Here is a 16,542-nt window from a genome sequence, read left to right as displayed (position 1 = left end):
AAGCCCCCAGCTCAGGGAGGAGTCCACAGGTGGAAAACTTCCCCTGAAAAGTCCAAGAAAAGGAAAAAAATGAAGCAAATATCAAAGAAAAAATTCCTCTCACTGTCCAGAGCAGCACCACACGTGGTTGTTGCTCCTTGGTCCATGCAGGGAATTTCTCCATGGATTTGTCAGGAGAGAAAAATTCTGCCTGAGAAACCTGAGAAAGTGGAAGCTGTGGGGGGTGGAATGAGAGGGTTTAAAGCTCCTTTTCCACCCAAACCATTCCATAATTTCTTGATTCTCCCAATCCCTGACTGACTGGAGAGGTCCCTGCTGTGTGTCCTGAGAAATTCAGATTTATTCCACGACAGAGAGACCAAACCCCCCATGCTGGAACAGCTCACTGAGACCAAAGACGGACAATAAATGGATTTTAGCTGAGCTGCCAATGATCCCAAAAGCTCATCCTGGCTCACACAAACCACAGCTCCTCCTCTCTGTGTGTGCTTTGGGGACTTGGGGAAGGGATTTGTGGCAGCTCTGGGGGCTGTGGGACAGCTGAGAGAACAATTACGGATCCCAAAGGGTCTTTATTTCATACTCATTAATGCTCATTATGCTTCCAAAGCTCACAAGGCTGAACTTCCTCCTGCCTACCCTGGAAATAAATAAACCCTCAAGTCACTCGACCTGCTGGGGTTTGTATTTCCAGGAGAGAGCAGGAAAACTGAAAAGAAATTAAAAATAAAACACCCCAAAACAACAAAACCAAGCTTTTCCCAGCAAATTCTGATGTATAGGATGTGACATAGTGGTGCAAAAACTTTTGGAAAAGCCCCCAGGGGTTTTAAATTGCTGTGCTGGGGACTCACCTGGGTTCAGCTGATCCTTTTGGGGCTACCTAAAAACAGAGGCCAGACAAATTAAAGAGAATAAAAAGTGTATTTATTATATTTATTGAAGGCCTTAAGGTGCATTGAGGGCAGACAGAGCCCCCCCAAAAATGGATCACAGGTTTTTATATTTTTATAAATTTGGTTCATTTGCACATTGGGGTTTAATCTGCCAATTACAGCTTCAGGTAATGAAGGAATTTGTCCCAAATTTGCTTCCCCCAAATCACTTTTATTTACTTTTCTGAGGTGTCCTTGATTGCCAGGCCTGGAGAGGAATTGTTGTGTCTGCCCACAATGGGGAAGCAGCAGCTCCCACTGTCCATGGAGCTTAGAGTTCTACACTAAAGAACCGCAGGTTACAAATAGATTAAAAATATAAAATTTTAAATCCTGAGGCATCAGGGGGGTGCCAGGGTTCAGGTGTCCCCGCACTGAGGGGTTTTGGGGTTGGCTCCTTCACTGAGAGGCCTCAGGAGATGTGGGCTGGGAAGGGGAAGAAGAAGAGGAGGAAAAATTGAAGATGAAGCTCTTAAACAAAGCTCCTTATTCTGGGGGCTGCACCCCTTCAAGGTGCTCCTCCCTTCAAGGGGTGTTTCCAACAGAAAAAATCTCTTTTTGGGTGACCACAGTGTCCTTAACAACCTTAATTTGCTTTATTTCCAGCTCATGGTGCAGGGGAGCTGGGTTTGGGTTTGCAGCATCTCCAATGGGCGCTTCCAGCCCCATCATCCAAAATCCAAACCCTGCAGCACTTCCAGACCCCATGGAACATCTCCAGCAGGAATTTCCCCATGGAAAAGGTGCTCAGGCCTTGTCAGGAGCTGCCCAGGGAGGTTTGGAGGGCATAGGGTGTTGTCCTGGGTTCCTTCTTCTTCCTTCTTCTTCCTCCTTCTTCTTCCTTTTTCTTCTTTCTTCCTCCTTCTTCTGGGGGTCTGGCACTGGGAGTTAGGGCTGAGCTCATTCTGTTCACTGCTGCGATCTTTGATCACATTGATTTTTCCTTCTAAATGTCCTCAGTAATATTTTTGTTTGTTCGCTTCTTCCAGCTTCCAGGTACAACCTTTTAATAACAAAAATCATCTCAGTCTGAAAGTGGATTTCATCTTTTCTGCAGCCTTTCAGTACCATCAATTCTACTGAGGAAAAAGAAAAGGAATTTTATTTTTATTTTTATTTTTATTTTTATTTTTATTTTTATTTTTATTTTTATTTTTATTTTTATTTTTATTTTTATTTTTATTTTTATTTTTATTTTTTATTTTTATTTTTTATTTTTATTTTTAATTTTAATTTTAATTTTAATTTTAATTTTAATTTTGATTTTGATTTATTTTAAATTTTAATTTTAAAAATTATTTATTTTTCTTCCATAAAGAAGGGAATTAAATAAGGAGCCTAGTCCCAAAAGCTTCTATTTCCCATAAAAGGACATGATAAAAGCTCAGCAGCTCCTGTGCAGGTGAATTCTGTCTCTCTCCCTCATCTGAATCAGGGTTTGAAGTTTTTGGTTTAGTTACACATGTCAGATGGGATGAACTCAGATGTTGGTGGCTTGTGATGGGTCAGGAAATGTAAATTCTGAGCCTGCAAGCTGGAGCTCATCCAGGCGTCCTGGATTGCAGGGATCCATCCCTCCCTCCTGAAGGAACAATGACCTCAGCAGTGAAACCCTCAGCCCTGCATCCTCCATTGGGATCAGCATCTGGGCTGTTGCCTTGGATACCTCCAAAATCCACAATCTCTCCCTCTGGGGGGATGTGCTTCCAGGAAATCCATATTATTTTGGCTGCAAGTCCTTTGGAGGGTGTCACCAGCCCACCAGCACAGCTCCCCTGTTGTGCTCTGCTGAAAATTCTGCTTTTTTCCAAAGGAATCTGGGAATGGAACAGTTTTGGCAGGGCTGAGTTTCCACTTGGACCTGTCAGGGGAGCAAAGGATCTGAGGGGCTGAACCTTTCCACATTTCCACATCTCCTCTGCATTCCAGGGGCTCCTGGGTTGATCTGAGCTGGCTGGGGAACCCCAGCAGGAGAAATTCCCAACAGCAGCGAGCTCCCCTCTCTGCTCTCAGGCAGGGATTCCTGGAAAAAGCAGCAGGAGATTCCCAGAAGCTGCAGGAGCACTGAGGGACGGGGATGGGGATGGAGGGACTGAACTGGGGTGGGGAGGCTGGGAGGTTACACAAAGCCACTGAGGGCACTTCATCCTCCCAGCTCCCTTCTCTTCATCCTCCCAGTTTTCTTCAGTTCATTCTCTCAGTTTCCTTCATCCTCCCAGTTCCTTCACTTCATTCTCTCCATTCCTTTCATTTCATATTCCCAATTCCCTTCCCTTCAGCCTCCTAGTTCCCATCTTTTCATCCTCGCAATTCCTACATTTCATCCTCTCGACTTCCTTTGTTTCATCCTCCCAATTTCCTTCCCTCCGAGTTCCTTCACTTTATTCTCCCAGTTCCCTTCATCTTTCCAGTTCTCTTCATCTTACCAATTTCCCTCATTTCATCCTCTCAATTTCCTTCCCTTCATCCTCCCAGTTCCCTCACTTCATCCTCCCAATTTTCTTCATTTCACTCTCCCAGTTTTCTTCATCCTCCCAGTTCCTTCACTTCATTCTCTCCATTCCCTTCATTTCATATTCCCAATTTCCTTCCCTTCAGCCTCCCAATTGTCTTCATTTCATCCTCCCAGTTACTTCCCTTCATCTCTCAATTTCCTTTGTTTCATCTTCCCAGTTCCTAAATTTCATCCTCCCAATTTCCTTCCCTTCATCCTCCCAATTTCCTTTTTTCTATCCTCTCAGTTCCCTTCATTTTATTCTCCCAGTTCCTTCACTTCATCCTCCCAATTTCCTTCCCTTCATCCTCCCAATTTCCTTCATTTCATCCTCCCAGTTCTCCTCATTCTCCCAGTTGCTTCCCTTCATCTTACCAATTTCTTTAATTTCATCCTCTCAATTTTCTTCCCTTCATCCTCCCAGTTCCCTTCAAGGCATCCCAGACCTGTGGCTCAAATCTGACCCAACAGAACTGAAAGAACAATTTCACTCTTTTTACCCACCAAAAATCTCGCCATGACTGACAGCTGTCTCATCATGGCATTTAATTATTATTAAAAAGAATTATTTTAATTATTTCCATACTGTCTCTTGTGGTCACAGCTTTCCCAGCTTCTGATTTTTTTGAATTTTCTTCCTCTCCTTCCTTTTCTTTATTTATAAATATCAGACTGGGGACCGAGAACAAATCACCTTGCTGGGAAAGGTCCTTAAAGACACTGATAATATCCATGCTTTGTGTCCCACATGCTTTTCCATTTAAAATATTTGGCCTGAGAACGTGGGAGGTAAAGAAATTATATTTGGAGGCCTTTTTAAAACATCTCTTCCATCCCCTGATTTATGCTCTTTGGGACTCATTCTGTGTAAAACGTTGAACTGGTTGTACTTTAGATAAAAGAAACATCTCAGGCATTGTTTTTTTGGAGTTTCTCATTCTTTTCTCCCATATATCTTCATAAAATTGAAGTGCCAGAGCCCTTCCTCCTGTTCCTGAGTTCTCTTTTTTATTTTTTTTAAGCAATGTTCATAATAACACTTTAATATTCCCCTCCAGTGCTGGGCTCCTGGGTCCCACTTGCTTTTATGCTTTTTTAATGCTTTTATGGCATGAAAAAAGTGGTTTTTAATGCCAGAAAAGCAGCTCAGGGCACCTGTTGAGGGTCTGGTGGTGAATTCCAGTCCCAGGTGAGGCTGCTCAGCCTGTCCTGTGCTGTCCTCCTGGGACATGAAACGATCCCATCAAGGAAATGGAATTATCCCAACAGGGAAATGAGATGATCTCAACAGGGAATGGAATGATCCCAACAGGGAATGAAATTATTCCAACAAGGAATGAAATTATATGATCCCAAGAGAGAATGAAATGATCCCAAGAGGGAATGGAATGATCCCAACAGGGAAATGAGATGATCCCAACAGGGAAATGAAATGATCCCAATGGGAATGGAATGATCCCAACAGGGAATGGAATGATCCCAACAAGGAAATGAGATGATCCCAACAAAGAAATGAAATTATCCTAACAGGGAATGAAATGATCCTAACAGGGAATGAAATGATCCTAACAGGGAAATGGAATGATCCCAACAGGGAATGGAATTATTCCAGTGGGAATGGAATTATTCCAACAGGGAAAATAAATGATACCAAGAGGGAATTAAATTATATGATCCCAAAAGGGAATGGAATGATCCCAAGAAGGAATGAAATTATATGATCCCAACAGGGAATGGAATGATCCCAACAAGGAATGAAATTATATGATCCCAACAGGGAATGGAATGATCCCAATGGGGAATGGAATGATCCCAACAGGACCATGTCATTCCTTTTTCCCTGTGAAAGCTCCATGGGAGATTCTGCAGGGCAAGAGGGATGGGGACAGGTGGGAAATGGATTTGTAGAGAATTCTTAACAGATTTTTTGGGTTTTTAGAATGGGGGCTCAGGGGGCAAGATGGAGGAATCTGGACATGTCCAGCCTTTTTCCTTCTTCTTCTTCTTGGCCTCCATCTTCTGGGTGATGTTTGCATTTTTGGGTTTGTTTAGAATAGAAGCTCACTGTCTAACATTGGTGATCGGTATTGGGAATTAATTGTAAACATTGTACATGTAGTTTTTAGTATGAAAAGATAACACCAGTGTGCCTCTGTCTGTCCTGCTGAGCAGACCTTGGCAGGACAGAAGAAAAAATTTTATAGATAAGATAAAATAAACAACCTTAAGAATGAGAAATGAAGAATTCTGACTCCTTCTTCTACTGCTGGGGTGGGAAAAGAGAATTTCTGACACATCTTGAGCAGCCCCAGGTGCTGCCAGCTCTTCCTGCAGTGCCCTCAGAGAAAGCAGAATCAGTTCAGGCACCTCACCCTGGCACGTCTGGGGTGAACTGGTTTGGAATTAATCGAGTCCAACCAGGCAGTGAAAACCCCAGGAACGTGGGGCTGCAGCCCTGGGGATGGGAGGACAATGCATATTTTACACTGTGAATTTTTTATTAAGGGCTGGAGGTTTTTTTTTTTATTTTTTTATTATTGAATATGAATATTTTACACGTCCAAGTTCAGAACAATGCTTTTTTTGGCTGGCTCTGCACTTTTCATGGTTGTGTACCCTTTGCATTGCATAACTGAGAGAGATCCATTTACACACAGGGGGAAAAGGGGGACTAATGAATCTCAGCAAAGCTAACTTTACTGTGTGCGAAAAAAACAGCGCTCTGAAGTTTTCCAAATAAAAAAAAAATAAAAAAATTACGCGTACATAAAATCCTTGCATGGAATGGCTTCATAAAATCTGTGTGTGTGTGTGTGTGGGTGCACGTGTGGGTCTGAGGTAAGGACTGCAAAATCTCTGTCACCCTGAGGAGCTCCAGGCAGGGACAGCTCCACCTGGAAAAATTCTGGAATGTTGTTTAATTCTTTATCTCCATACTTAGGGACTCACCTGGATGTTTCCAGCCTGCTACAGGCAGGGACAGCTCCACCTGGAAAAGCTCTGGGATGTTCTCTCATTCTTCATCTCTCATTGGTAGCGGCTGAAATGTTTAATTTAAGGCAAATAAAATGTTTTTAAAAACAAAACAAAAATCTGATGTGAAATAAAAATAATAATAAAAATGGTGGAAAACAGAAGGAAAAAGGGAAGGGAAGGGAAGGGAAGGGAAGGGAAGGGAAGGGAAGGGAAGGGAAGGGAAGGGAAGGGAAGGGAAGGGAAGGGAAGGGAAGGGAAGGGAAGGGAAGGGAAGGGAAGGGAAGGGAAGGGAAGGGAAGGGGATGTTCACCTGCGTTCACAGAGAGCTCTGTGAGCACTTTTAAAGAGATTTCCCCCTCATAGAGCATTGTTGATGTAATCTGAGATGGATCCATTGATGCCAAACTCATTTTGCTTGCGGGGACCCAGGTCAGCTCCTCACAGCAGAAAATCCTTCAGCAGCCCATCATTACTGCTCTGCAGGCCTGGCTGCTTCCATTCCCCTCCCAGGCACGACTTTGCTCAAGGGCACACCACGAGATAGCAGAACCTGGCACACACTCCCTGCCTCCATTGCAGCCTCCTTGTGCTGCCAGGGCACTGGGAATTCATCCCCTCACTTTTATTTCAGGTTTGGTTTGAATGGGATGAGGTCTCAGTCATTTGGGACTCAATTCCCTCAGTGCCACAGGGAGGGAGTTGCAGGATCCTCTGGTGCATTCCCAGCTGTGCTGTGGGTACTGGGAGGATTTAAATAGTGAATTTGTCCAGGCAGAGTGTGCAGAGTCCCTGCCTGGAAACATTCCAAACCCTTCCCTTCCCTAGGAAAGGAAAAGAGCTCTTCAGGAAAAGAAGAGAATCCTGCAGGAAAAGAGCCCTGCTGGAAAGGGAAATTCCTGGAGGAAAGGGAAAAAGTCCTGCATGAAAGGAAAAGAATCCTGCAGGAGAGGAAAGGTCCTGCAGAGAGGAAAATTCCTGCAGGAAAGGAAAAGAGCTCTGCAGGAAACGGAAATTCCTCCAGGAAAGGGAAAGAGCCCTGCAGAAATGGAAAATTCCTGCAGGAAAGGGAAAAAGTCCTGCATGAAAGGAAAAGAGCTCTGCAGGAGAGGAAAAGAGTCCTGAAAAAAGGAAAAATCCTGCAGGAAAGGAAAAATCCTGCAGAAGAAGAAAACAATCCCGCAGGAAAGGCAAAGATCCTGCAGGAAAGGAAAATTCCAGCAGGAAAGGGAAAGAGTCCTGAAGGAAAGGGAAAATCCTGCAGGAAAGGGGAAAAGTCTTGGATGAAAGGAAAAGAACCCTGCAGGAGAGGAGAAGAACCCTGAAGGAAAAGAGCCTTGCAGGAAAGGGAAAAAGTCCTGAAGGAAAGGAAAAGAATCCTGCAGGAAAAGAGCCCTGCAGGAAAGGGAAATTCCTCCAGGAAAGGAAAAGAGCCCTGCAGGAAAAGAGCCTACAGGAGAAGAAAATCCTGCAGGAAAGGAAAAGAGCTCTCGAGGAGAGGAAGAGAGCCCCGAGATCGCTGGCAGGGCTGCAGAGGAGGTGCCAGGTGATGCTCGGTCCCAAGGCAGCAGAGGGCATCCCTGAGTTTGGAGATTCATCCTCGGAGCTGCAGGAACTGAGAGATGAACGAGGCAGGTTTCAGATCTGTGCCTGCCAGTCCCGAGCAGATTCTCCAAATTCTCTCCCCTCAGTCGTTCCTGAGCAATTTATAAATCATTTTTAACCATTTATTCCAATTGATCCTTTATAGGAAACTCCTAAAAATTATTTTTAAATAGTTAGAAGTGATTTTGGCACGGATTATGGCATTCTAGAATATTTTTTTCCATTCCTTGTTGCCTCATTTAACCACTAATTTTTTGATAAAATCATGAATTTGTGAAATAATTTCATTTTGCCTCAAGAGAACAAAACTCCCAAAGAAGGAAATCTCTCCAGCTTTAAAATCCAATCAGATCTGAAAATCCAAATCCATTTACTGAGGAAATTTCCTTTAAGAAAATAAATAAATTACTCTCTACCTTCAGTTTAAACCCATGGCTGCCGGAGTTTAATTGCTTCTCCTTGTGGCCCTAAAACCAGGGCAGCTTCAAAGCAAGGGGTGGCTTCTATTAAATTTAATTACCCTTTCCTGCAGCTCTCATGCAAAGGTGCTGCAGTGACTCCAGCAAGGTGCTGATGAATCAGGGGCAGAAGCCAAACAAAAATATGGATTAAATATAATTTTCAATGTAAGAAAAAGCTGCCTGTGTGCAGAGATGTTTGCACCCCAGGTAAATTCCTACAACATGGAGCCAGGGGTTGTCTCTGTGGGTGTTATTTCTATTTTCCTTCCATTCCAACACGTGTTAAGTGTCAGCAATGTCCCCTGTCCCCTCCAGTTGTGTACACCCAGCCTGGATTTCCCTCTGCTCCATTAATGCCAACAGGTGCCCTCAGCATTTAAAGGTTGTTCCCAACATCCCCCAAAAAGCCCAGTTTAATCCTGCCTGGCCTGCACATGGAGCTGTCAACACGATTAAAACAAGAGAATCTTGGCTGGGATGATTAAACCTGGACATGGGAATGCACATCTGTTCCCTCAGATTGGTTGTGTCACCTCAAAAAAGGACATGTGTGAATTAATTTGGGCTTTGCAATGAGGGGAATGGCTGTCGGTGCGCAGCTCAAAGTGCAGTAAATTGAATTTGTGGATGAGACAATGTGAGACATCAAAGCCACCCTGTGCTCACCTGGTGCTGATGTGACAGGATCTCGTTTGGGAATGGAGAGACGGTTCATTTTCTGAGAGCTCTGGAGAGTCCCAAGAGGACACAGACTTCAGCTGGGAAATTTAGCTTTATCCCATCAGCCCACAGGGACAATCCTCAGGTGTGCCACCTGCTCCAGATACACCCCAAATTTGTGATTCCTGCTGGGACAGCGCCTGGGAATCAGTCAGGGTGTCTGGAGAAACTGTCTTGGGCTGGGGTGTATATTCTATCACCATCTGTTGGAGATGGGGCAGTTATCTTCTGTTCATGGGGCAGTTTTCTTTATATTTCCCACAACTCATCCTCCCTCCAGGAGATCTCTGCTGTTCATGGGCTGTTAATTATTAATTATATTCTGTCAATGGCCACTGAGTATCCCTGCATGGCTGATCCAATCCCAGCATCCCATGGGGAGATGCTCCGCCCAGGGGAGGAGCCAAGCATTCCTACCTGGATCCAATCTGAGGGTTGGAAAAACACCAACAGCCTTTCCCACTGCATTCCCAGAGGGAGCCCAGGCCCATCTGCAGCAGCCCTGGAGCTGCAGAGGAAAACTCCCCCCTTGTGCAGGATCCCTGCTGCAGCAGAGCCACAGCTGGCACTGCAGGAGGGCTGAGCCCCCATGGGATGGGGCTGGGACACCACCCTGACACACAGGGGTCAGCTCTATTCTGACTCTAGCAGTGGATTTTCTTTTTGTACTATTGCATTTGTATTTTTTTTTTAATTTTTGTAGTAAAGAACTGTTATTCCTATTCTCATATCTTTGTCTGAGAGCCTTTTAATTTCATAATTATTTTAATCTGGAGGGAGAGGGTTTGCATTTTCCATTTCCAGGGATGCTCCTGCCCTCCTTAGCAGCCACCTGTCTTTCCAAACCAAGACAGAAACAAACCCAGCTCCAGAGGGTGGTGAGACCCAGCAGGTGGGAGAGCCAAAGCTGCAGCTCAGGCTGGAAGAGGAGGCAGACCAAAAAGAAATCAGGGGCTGGGAGCTCTCGGAGCTGTCCACAGCAATAATCACCCTCACAGATGCTTAGCTCTAACAGCCTGACAAGATCCCTTTCTCCACAGAGGAGCTGTTTGATTGCTCCCATACTTGTTTCCATCCTAAATCCCTGGGTTGCAATGTCTTTGTGACACTCCAAACATCCCCAGAGCTCTTTGAAGTCGAGTTTTAATGTGTTTATTGACACCAGTTATGATATTTCAAAACACATGGGCTACAAATTGTTACCATGCACTGCAAGTGTTTACAGTAATCCCTGTATTAAAACAAACTCAGCCTTTCCTGATGATTTTATATCTTCTTACAGGCTCACTTGCCTGTGTTTATTTAAACTCCTGTTGAGGGTTTTTTTTTTTTAAATATTCAACACTTTTAAAACATAAAAAAAAAAACAACTGACCCTATCTGCAAATCTCAGATACTTTTGAAAGGTTTTGTCTTTATTTTATGGGTGGCACATGGCCCAAATCTCCCTTTTGAATTTTCATTGCATGGAATGGTTTAAAACTCTTTGGTTTTAGTGTCTGCTGCTAAGAGTGATGTCTTAGAAAAATCCCTGCAGGGCACAAAGCTCCTCATCCTGCTCCAGGTTCCTCAGAGGGAGCAGGACCCACTCCCAGCACTGCCAACAGATATTCCCTCTGCAAAACAAAACCAAAAAAAGCCCATAAATTGTGGCAGGAACAACAGCACTGGGAAAATGAGCAAAATCAATGTTTGCTGAATGAAAAAAAAAATCCAAATTAGGAGAAATATATTTTCTTAATAACTCATAAAAGATAGGGAAGGAGGGAGGGAGGGAGGGAGGGATGTGAAATTTGCAAACAAGTTATAAAATAGAAATAATGTTACAGGCATAGTTCTTTAAAAGGAAACTCCAATTTCTGCCTGGCTAAATTACAGCAGCTCTGGGGACTCCTCCATGCTCTCCTTGTCTTTGGGCTCCCAAAGTCCAACCAGCATCTCTGGGGGTGGCTGGATTTAATGGTATCCTCTAAAATTCCCAAAATCCCAAATTCCCACATTCCCAAATTCCCACATTTTCACGTTCCCTCATTCCCATGGAGTGTGCAGGGCCCTCTGGAGCAGGGCCAGTGGCTCAGTGTGAGTTTTACAACATTTCCCTGACAGGTTATAAAATGGTTCTGTATCTATCTTTAAAAGGGCTTTTAAGAGAACACTGTCTAATTAAGAAATGACACCTGAATTTTTTTATTTTGAACCTAATAACTAATCACTCCTGTCCTGCAATGCAGATTTTTTTTTTACTAATTACAAAATACTACTTAAACTTGTAATGCTATAATATTTATATAATATGTAAATTATAACACTTATGCATTATATATACTTTATGCAAATATAATAATATAATATAATATAATATAATATAATATAATATAATATAATATAATATAATATAATATAATATAATATAATATAATATAATATAATATAATATAATGTAATGTAATATAATATAATATAAATGTTGTATATTATATATTATATATTATATATTATATATTATATTATATAATTTATATTATATATAATAGAGAATACATTATATATAATATTAATATAATATAGTATAATATAATATAATATAATATAATATAATATAATATAACATAATATAACATAATATAATATAACATTATATATTGTATACAATCCAATATATTATAATACAAGAATATATAATTGCTTTTGCTCCTCAGTGATTTTGTTCACTTCGGTTTGTGGGTGCAGCTCTTTTGTAAATTAGAATTCAATCCAGCAAAGGGCTGGGAGAGCCCTGAGCAGCCAGGGAATCCTCAGCACACAACTTTGCTGACTTTAACTCATCTTAGCTAATTTCTATTGGTAAAAAACACCTTATTTTAATTTCTGCATAAGAAGCACTTGCAAACAACATTTTTTGTTGTTTGATCAGCGATCAGTCCAACCTCAAACAGCCACTCTGAGGCAGAAATCAGCACCAAAACTGAGCTGACAGATGAGAAAGCTGCAGGTCCCAAGGGAATCTCCCTGCTCGTTGTTCTGCTGGGAGCAATTCCAGGCGGCTCTGCCAGGGCTGGATCCTCACTGGAGCCAATATTTGGGTGCAGCAGCAGAGCAGGGCACTGCTTGTCTGTCTCCCAGTGCTATCCATCACTGTGTTTACCATATTTTCCTTTTTCTTTCCATAACTCCTGGCTTCACTCACGTCTGGGTGTTTTCTAACCAGCCTTGAGGTAATAAATCAAAGCTGTCAGCGTTGGAAGAAAATTAATGTGAGAAGTTGTTCCAAAGGCCACCAACCTTTTCCCTACTCCCTGTGAGCTGTGTTAATCCAGGATTCCTCAACGGCTTTCAAAGTTTTCCTATTTTCACAAAGTTTTGAAGCTCCAGATGCCTTTTTTTTTTTAAATTATTATTTTATTTTTGAAGGCTGGCTTTGTACCCTCCAATAACCCAAATTCCTGGAGTTTTAGACAGAAATGAGGGTGCTCAGCACAGCTCCAAAGCTGACCCTGAGCTATCTCCAGCCAAGCCACAAGCAAAACCCAGACCATGAGCTGGAACTGAAGCAGAGTTGAACTTTTACAGAGGAAAAGGCCAAATAATTAGAAAGCAATCCTGCTCCTGTGCCCTGTAGTGATGACGCCGGCTGAATTATTCATCGGGAGTTATTTATCCCAGGAATGTGGCTGGCATTTCTGCTGAATACATTACTTGCAAGTTTTGATTTCTGGTTTCATTACTCACCCAGCTCCAACCCCGAGCTCCTCATTTTTTGCAAAGTCTCTTTTTTCCAAGGCTGAGAAAAGGAGCACTTGGGACACAACCTTCAGCTGATGTGATCCAGCAAAACGCCTCCCTGGGAACGGGCAGCCTGGCAGCTCCAGCATTTCCCTGGAACTCTGGAAAAAGCAATGTTCTTACCCCATTCAGCTGCAGATGAACTCTGTAACCCCAGGCAAATCACTTTGTTCCCCCCCTCACCTCTGGCTGCACATTTGTAAAATGGCCAGAGTGTTTCACTGTAAGGTACTGTAAGGCCAGATATGTTAAATTGGTCAGTTACTATGGAAACTGGGAATGCTCCTAATGCAGATGGATGAGGGCAGGAGCAGATGCACCTGACTGAAAAAATCATGAGCAGTTGGGAACTTCATTAGGTAAAATCATGGTGTAATCAGAGGGATTGTGGGAGCCACCAAAAATTCCTTTAATAGAAAGTTCCTGCTTATTAATTATTCAGTTTGGCTCTGGGCAGACACTGAAGGTTTTCCCTCACGCATTTTCAAACTCTGATGTTGAATTGTTCTGTGGAAATTTCTTCTGAGATGTTTAGGTAGCAGCTGAAATTCTGTCCTACCAAACAAAGATCATTTAAACCAGAAGAGCAATTGCACAATCAGCTCAGAAGTCTGAAGATTGAGACATATTGAGAAAGAAGTTTAATTCCAAAACTAAAAAAATCTCACGAGCCACTTAAAGAGAAAGCACCAAGCAACTGCTGAAGGCAACTGTGGCAGCTTTCTCTCCAGTGAGAGATGCTGTTTTAATTAAATATCCACAAAACATTGCTGCTCCCTGCTTTTGGATCAGAGTTCAGCTGTCAGCTGCCTAGCTGAACATATAAAAGGTAGCTCAGAGTTTTTTCCATGCAAAAATGGAGCAAGGACTTCAACATCCAGGCCAGTGTGTGCCTGTTAATCCCTGCAGCAGAACCAGCAGAGAGAAGCCACTTATTTCCTTTGCTAATATCCTAAATAAACACAAGATTTGCATTCTTATCCCTCAAAATCTAAAATATATAAGTGGTGGATTTGGTTTGCAAAAAGGTGTTTCAGATATGGAGGTTCCCTCCCTCTTTCTACACATCCAATTGCAGCAATATTATTATTATTACCATTATTATTATTATTAATATTATTAATATTATTAATATTATTAATATTATTAATATTATTTTAATATTTATTGGGGTTTTTTTCTCTATAATGATGGGAGTTAATCCCATTTATTTCCCCCACTGTGGTTGGAGCAAAGCAAACCCAGCCATGCCCCAGTGCCAGCAGCAGCCACGACAATGGGCAGGATTTTCCAGCTCCCTCTGTGATTTGATCTCTATAAAAATCTCCCCTAACACTGACTGTAAATCATTCCCAACATTATTCTCCACCTGTCTGGGAGCAGAGTGCAGGCACTGAGACAACCTGAGGATCCCAGGCTCCTTTCAGCACCCATCTCAAAATTTCCCTACAGATGCACACTGTGTAAATCTCTGTCAAGATTTGAGAATTTTCTAAAAAATCCATTTCCCTGTGTTCTGCCAATTGATGGGGGAGATTTAAAAATCACAGACACCAATTGAAAGAATGGTGTTATTTTACTGTGAATATAAAAGCAACACAAAAAATTTAAAAATCAAAGATACCAATGGAAAGAATTGTCTTATTTTACTAAGGGTATAAAGACAACCCAAAAATAAAATTATATATCAAATAAAAGTGCTTTTTAGCAATGAGCAAACAAATGCAAGTTAATGAACCTAATGATTATTAAAGGAGAGAAAGGATAGGACTGAGAAAGATCCATCTCCAATTATTTAAATACTTTAAATACCATAATCCAGAGTCTGCAGTTTCACAGCAAGGATCTGGAGAACCCTTCCCAGCAATTGTGAAAATCCTACACGGTTTCTCCACCTGTGGCTGAGGTCACCAAATTGTCACCAAATTCACCCCAAAAGTGGCTCCAGCTTTTACAGGCCCAAATCAGCAAGTCAGGCCTGGAGAGGAATTGTTGTGTCTGACCAAAATGGGGAGGCAGCAGCTCCCATTCTCTGTGGAATTCAGAGTTCTACACTAAAGAATAGCAGGATTACAAAGAGATGAAAAACAGAAAAGCTCAAACCCCAAAGCATCACCCCAACCCTCCTTTTCCATTCTCTCACATCCTCAGCTGTGCCTCCCCAGGCACCCCAGAACCCACCCCAGTGCCCAAAAAGCCTCTTCATTCTCTTGCAAAGCCTCAATGAGGGCAAATTCTCCAAATAAAAGCCAACACGAGCCCACAGATTTGAAAACAGGCCCAGAGCCATCTCCTGTTCTCTTTTTGCGTGCAATTCCTCTTGATTTTGACTGAAACAGCATCTAAGCCCTGCAGTCAGCCTCAAATATCTGTCTATACACATAAATATAAATATATAAATATTTTCCAATTCCAAGTAGCAGCTACTGAGGGAATATTTGCCTACCCAGACCAATAAACTAATCCTGAGTGCCAGGTGTGCCATAATAAATTTCCCTCTGCTCTGAGTGGTTTTGATATTCTTGCTGCTATCAAATAGCTCACACATCCTTAAAACAAAACCGATTTGTTCCAGAAAAATCACACTGCAGTTTTATTCTTAGCATAAAAAGCATTGTATTCTTTATATCTCTGACTTCCCCAGGCCACAAAAATAAAAATAAAAAAAGTCCAGGGCTGAGTTCTGCTAGAGCAGGTTCCAAAAGCGAGCAAATCCCTGTCTCACACACACATACTTAGCAGGATTGGGGGATTTATTTGTCCTAATCTAAGCTGAATGCCTGTTTGTAATGTGAGTGAATATCTAAACAGATTATTACATGTAACAGCAACAGCTTTCTCCAAAAATCACCGGGATTATTCAAAGCCTAGAAGGGAAGAAAGTGGAGAGGAGTGTTTGAGTAACGTGATCTGCCAAAACAGGACGGAAACTCTTTACCAGCACCTTGCCAGAAACAATGCAGGGCTGAGTCTGCTTTAAACAAGATGATTTTTCAGAATATTGTTACTGACTTTTTGTATAGTGTTAGTGAGGTTTGTGTACACTAATAAAAAATGAAAGCTGCTATTAAAAACAAATCAATGGGCTGGGCCTGGTTTTGATCACACCAGAGCTGGCCATTTGCATTGGTATTTGCAGCATCTGTTCCAATTAAGACTTGTTTTCTAGTTTAAAGATATTAGTGCAATCACTAGAGTTCTGTTGAGAACATGAATAGAGCATTGTTCTGGCAGAATGCAGTTAAACAGACTCCACAGACTCTATTAAACAGCTTTGCTGCCCAATTAGAATGGGAAGGAGTCAGGCAGACAGGGCTGCACTGGGTACCCTCTGTTCCACATGGATTTTTATGGATTCATACTCAATGAAAAGGGCTAACGTGGAACATGTGTGGGGAAAGCAGGGGCTGCAGGCTGGCTTGGGGCAGGGCAAGGGGAGCGTCCAGCCCTTTATCTGCATTTAAAGGACACCAAATTTAACAATTGTGGCCACTGGGTGTAAAACAAGGCCCAGGGGTGGCACTGACTACAGGAAGGGAAAATGAGTTAATGTGGGGGTGATGCACCAGGG

The 16,542-nt window shown here is 42.4% G+C and overlaps 1 long non-coding RNA gene across 2 annotated transcripts; it reads right to left on the bottom strand.

Annotated features, from left to right (window-relative positions):
- Nucleotides 1–615: 615 nt before the first annotated feature.
- Nucleotides 616–13,199, bottom strand: LOC141731820 (uncharacterized). Of its 2 annotated transcripts, none has more exons than XR_012583765.1 (4): nucleotides 12,918–13,199; nucleotides 9,135–9,226; nucleotides 6,379–6,469; nucleotides 616–2,014 (listed from the first exon to the last, which is right to left on the bottom strand). It is a non-coding gene; the product is annotated as an uncharacterized LOC141731820 (long non-coding RNA). The 2 variants fall into 2 exon arrangements; XR_012583766.1 differs by having other exon boundaries at nucleotides 616–2,011.
- Between the last annotated feature and the right edge of the window lie 3,343 nt (nucleotides 13,200–16,542).

Source organism: Zonotrichia albicollis, chromosome 25, assembly GCF_047830755.1.
Source record: "Zonotrichia albicollis isolate bZonAlb1 chromosome 25, bZonAlb1.hap1, whole genome shotgun sequence".
NCBI lineage: Eukaryota > Metazoa > Chordata > Aves > Passeriformes > Passerellidae > Zonotrichia > Zonotrichia albicollis.
Note: the sequence above shows the minus strand (reverse complement) of the source record. Positions and strands in the feature narration are given on the sequence as shown.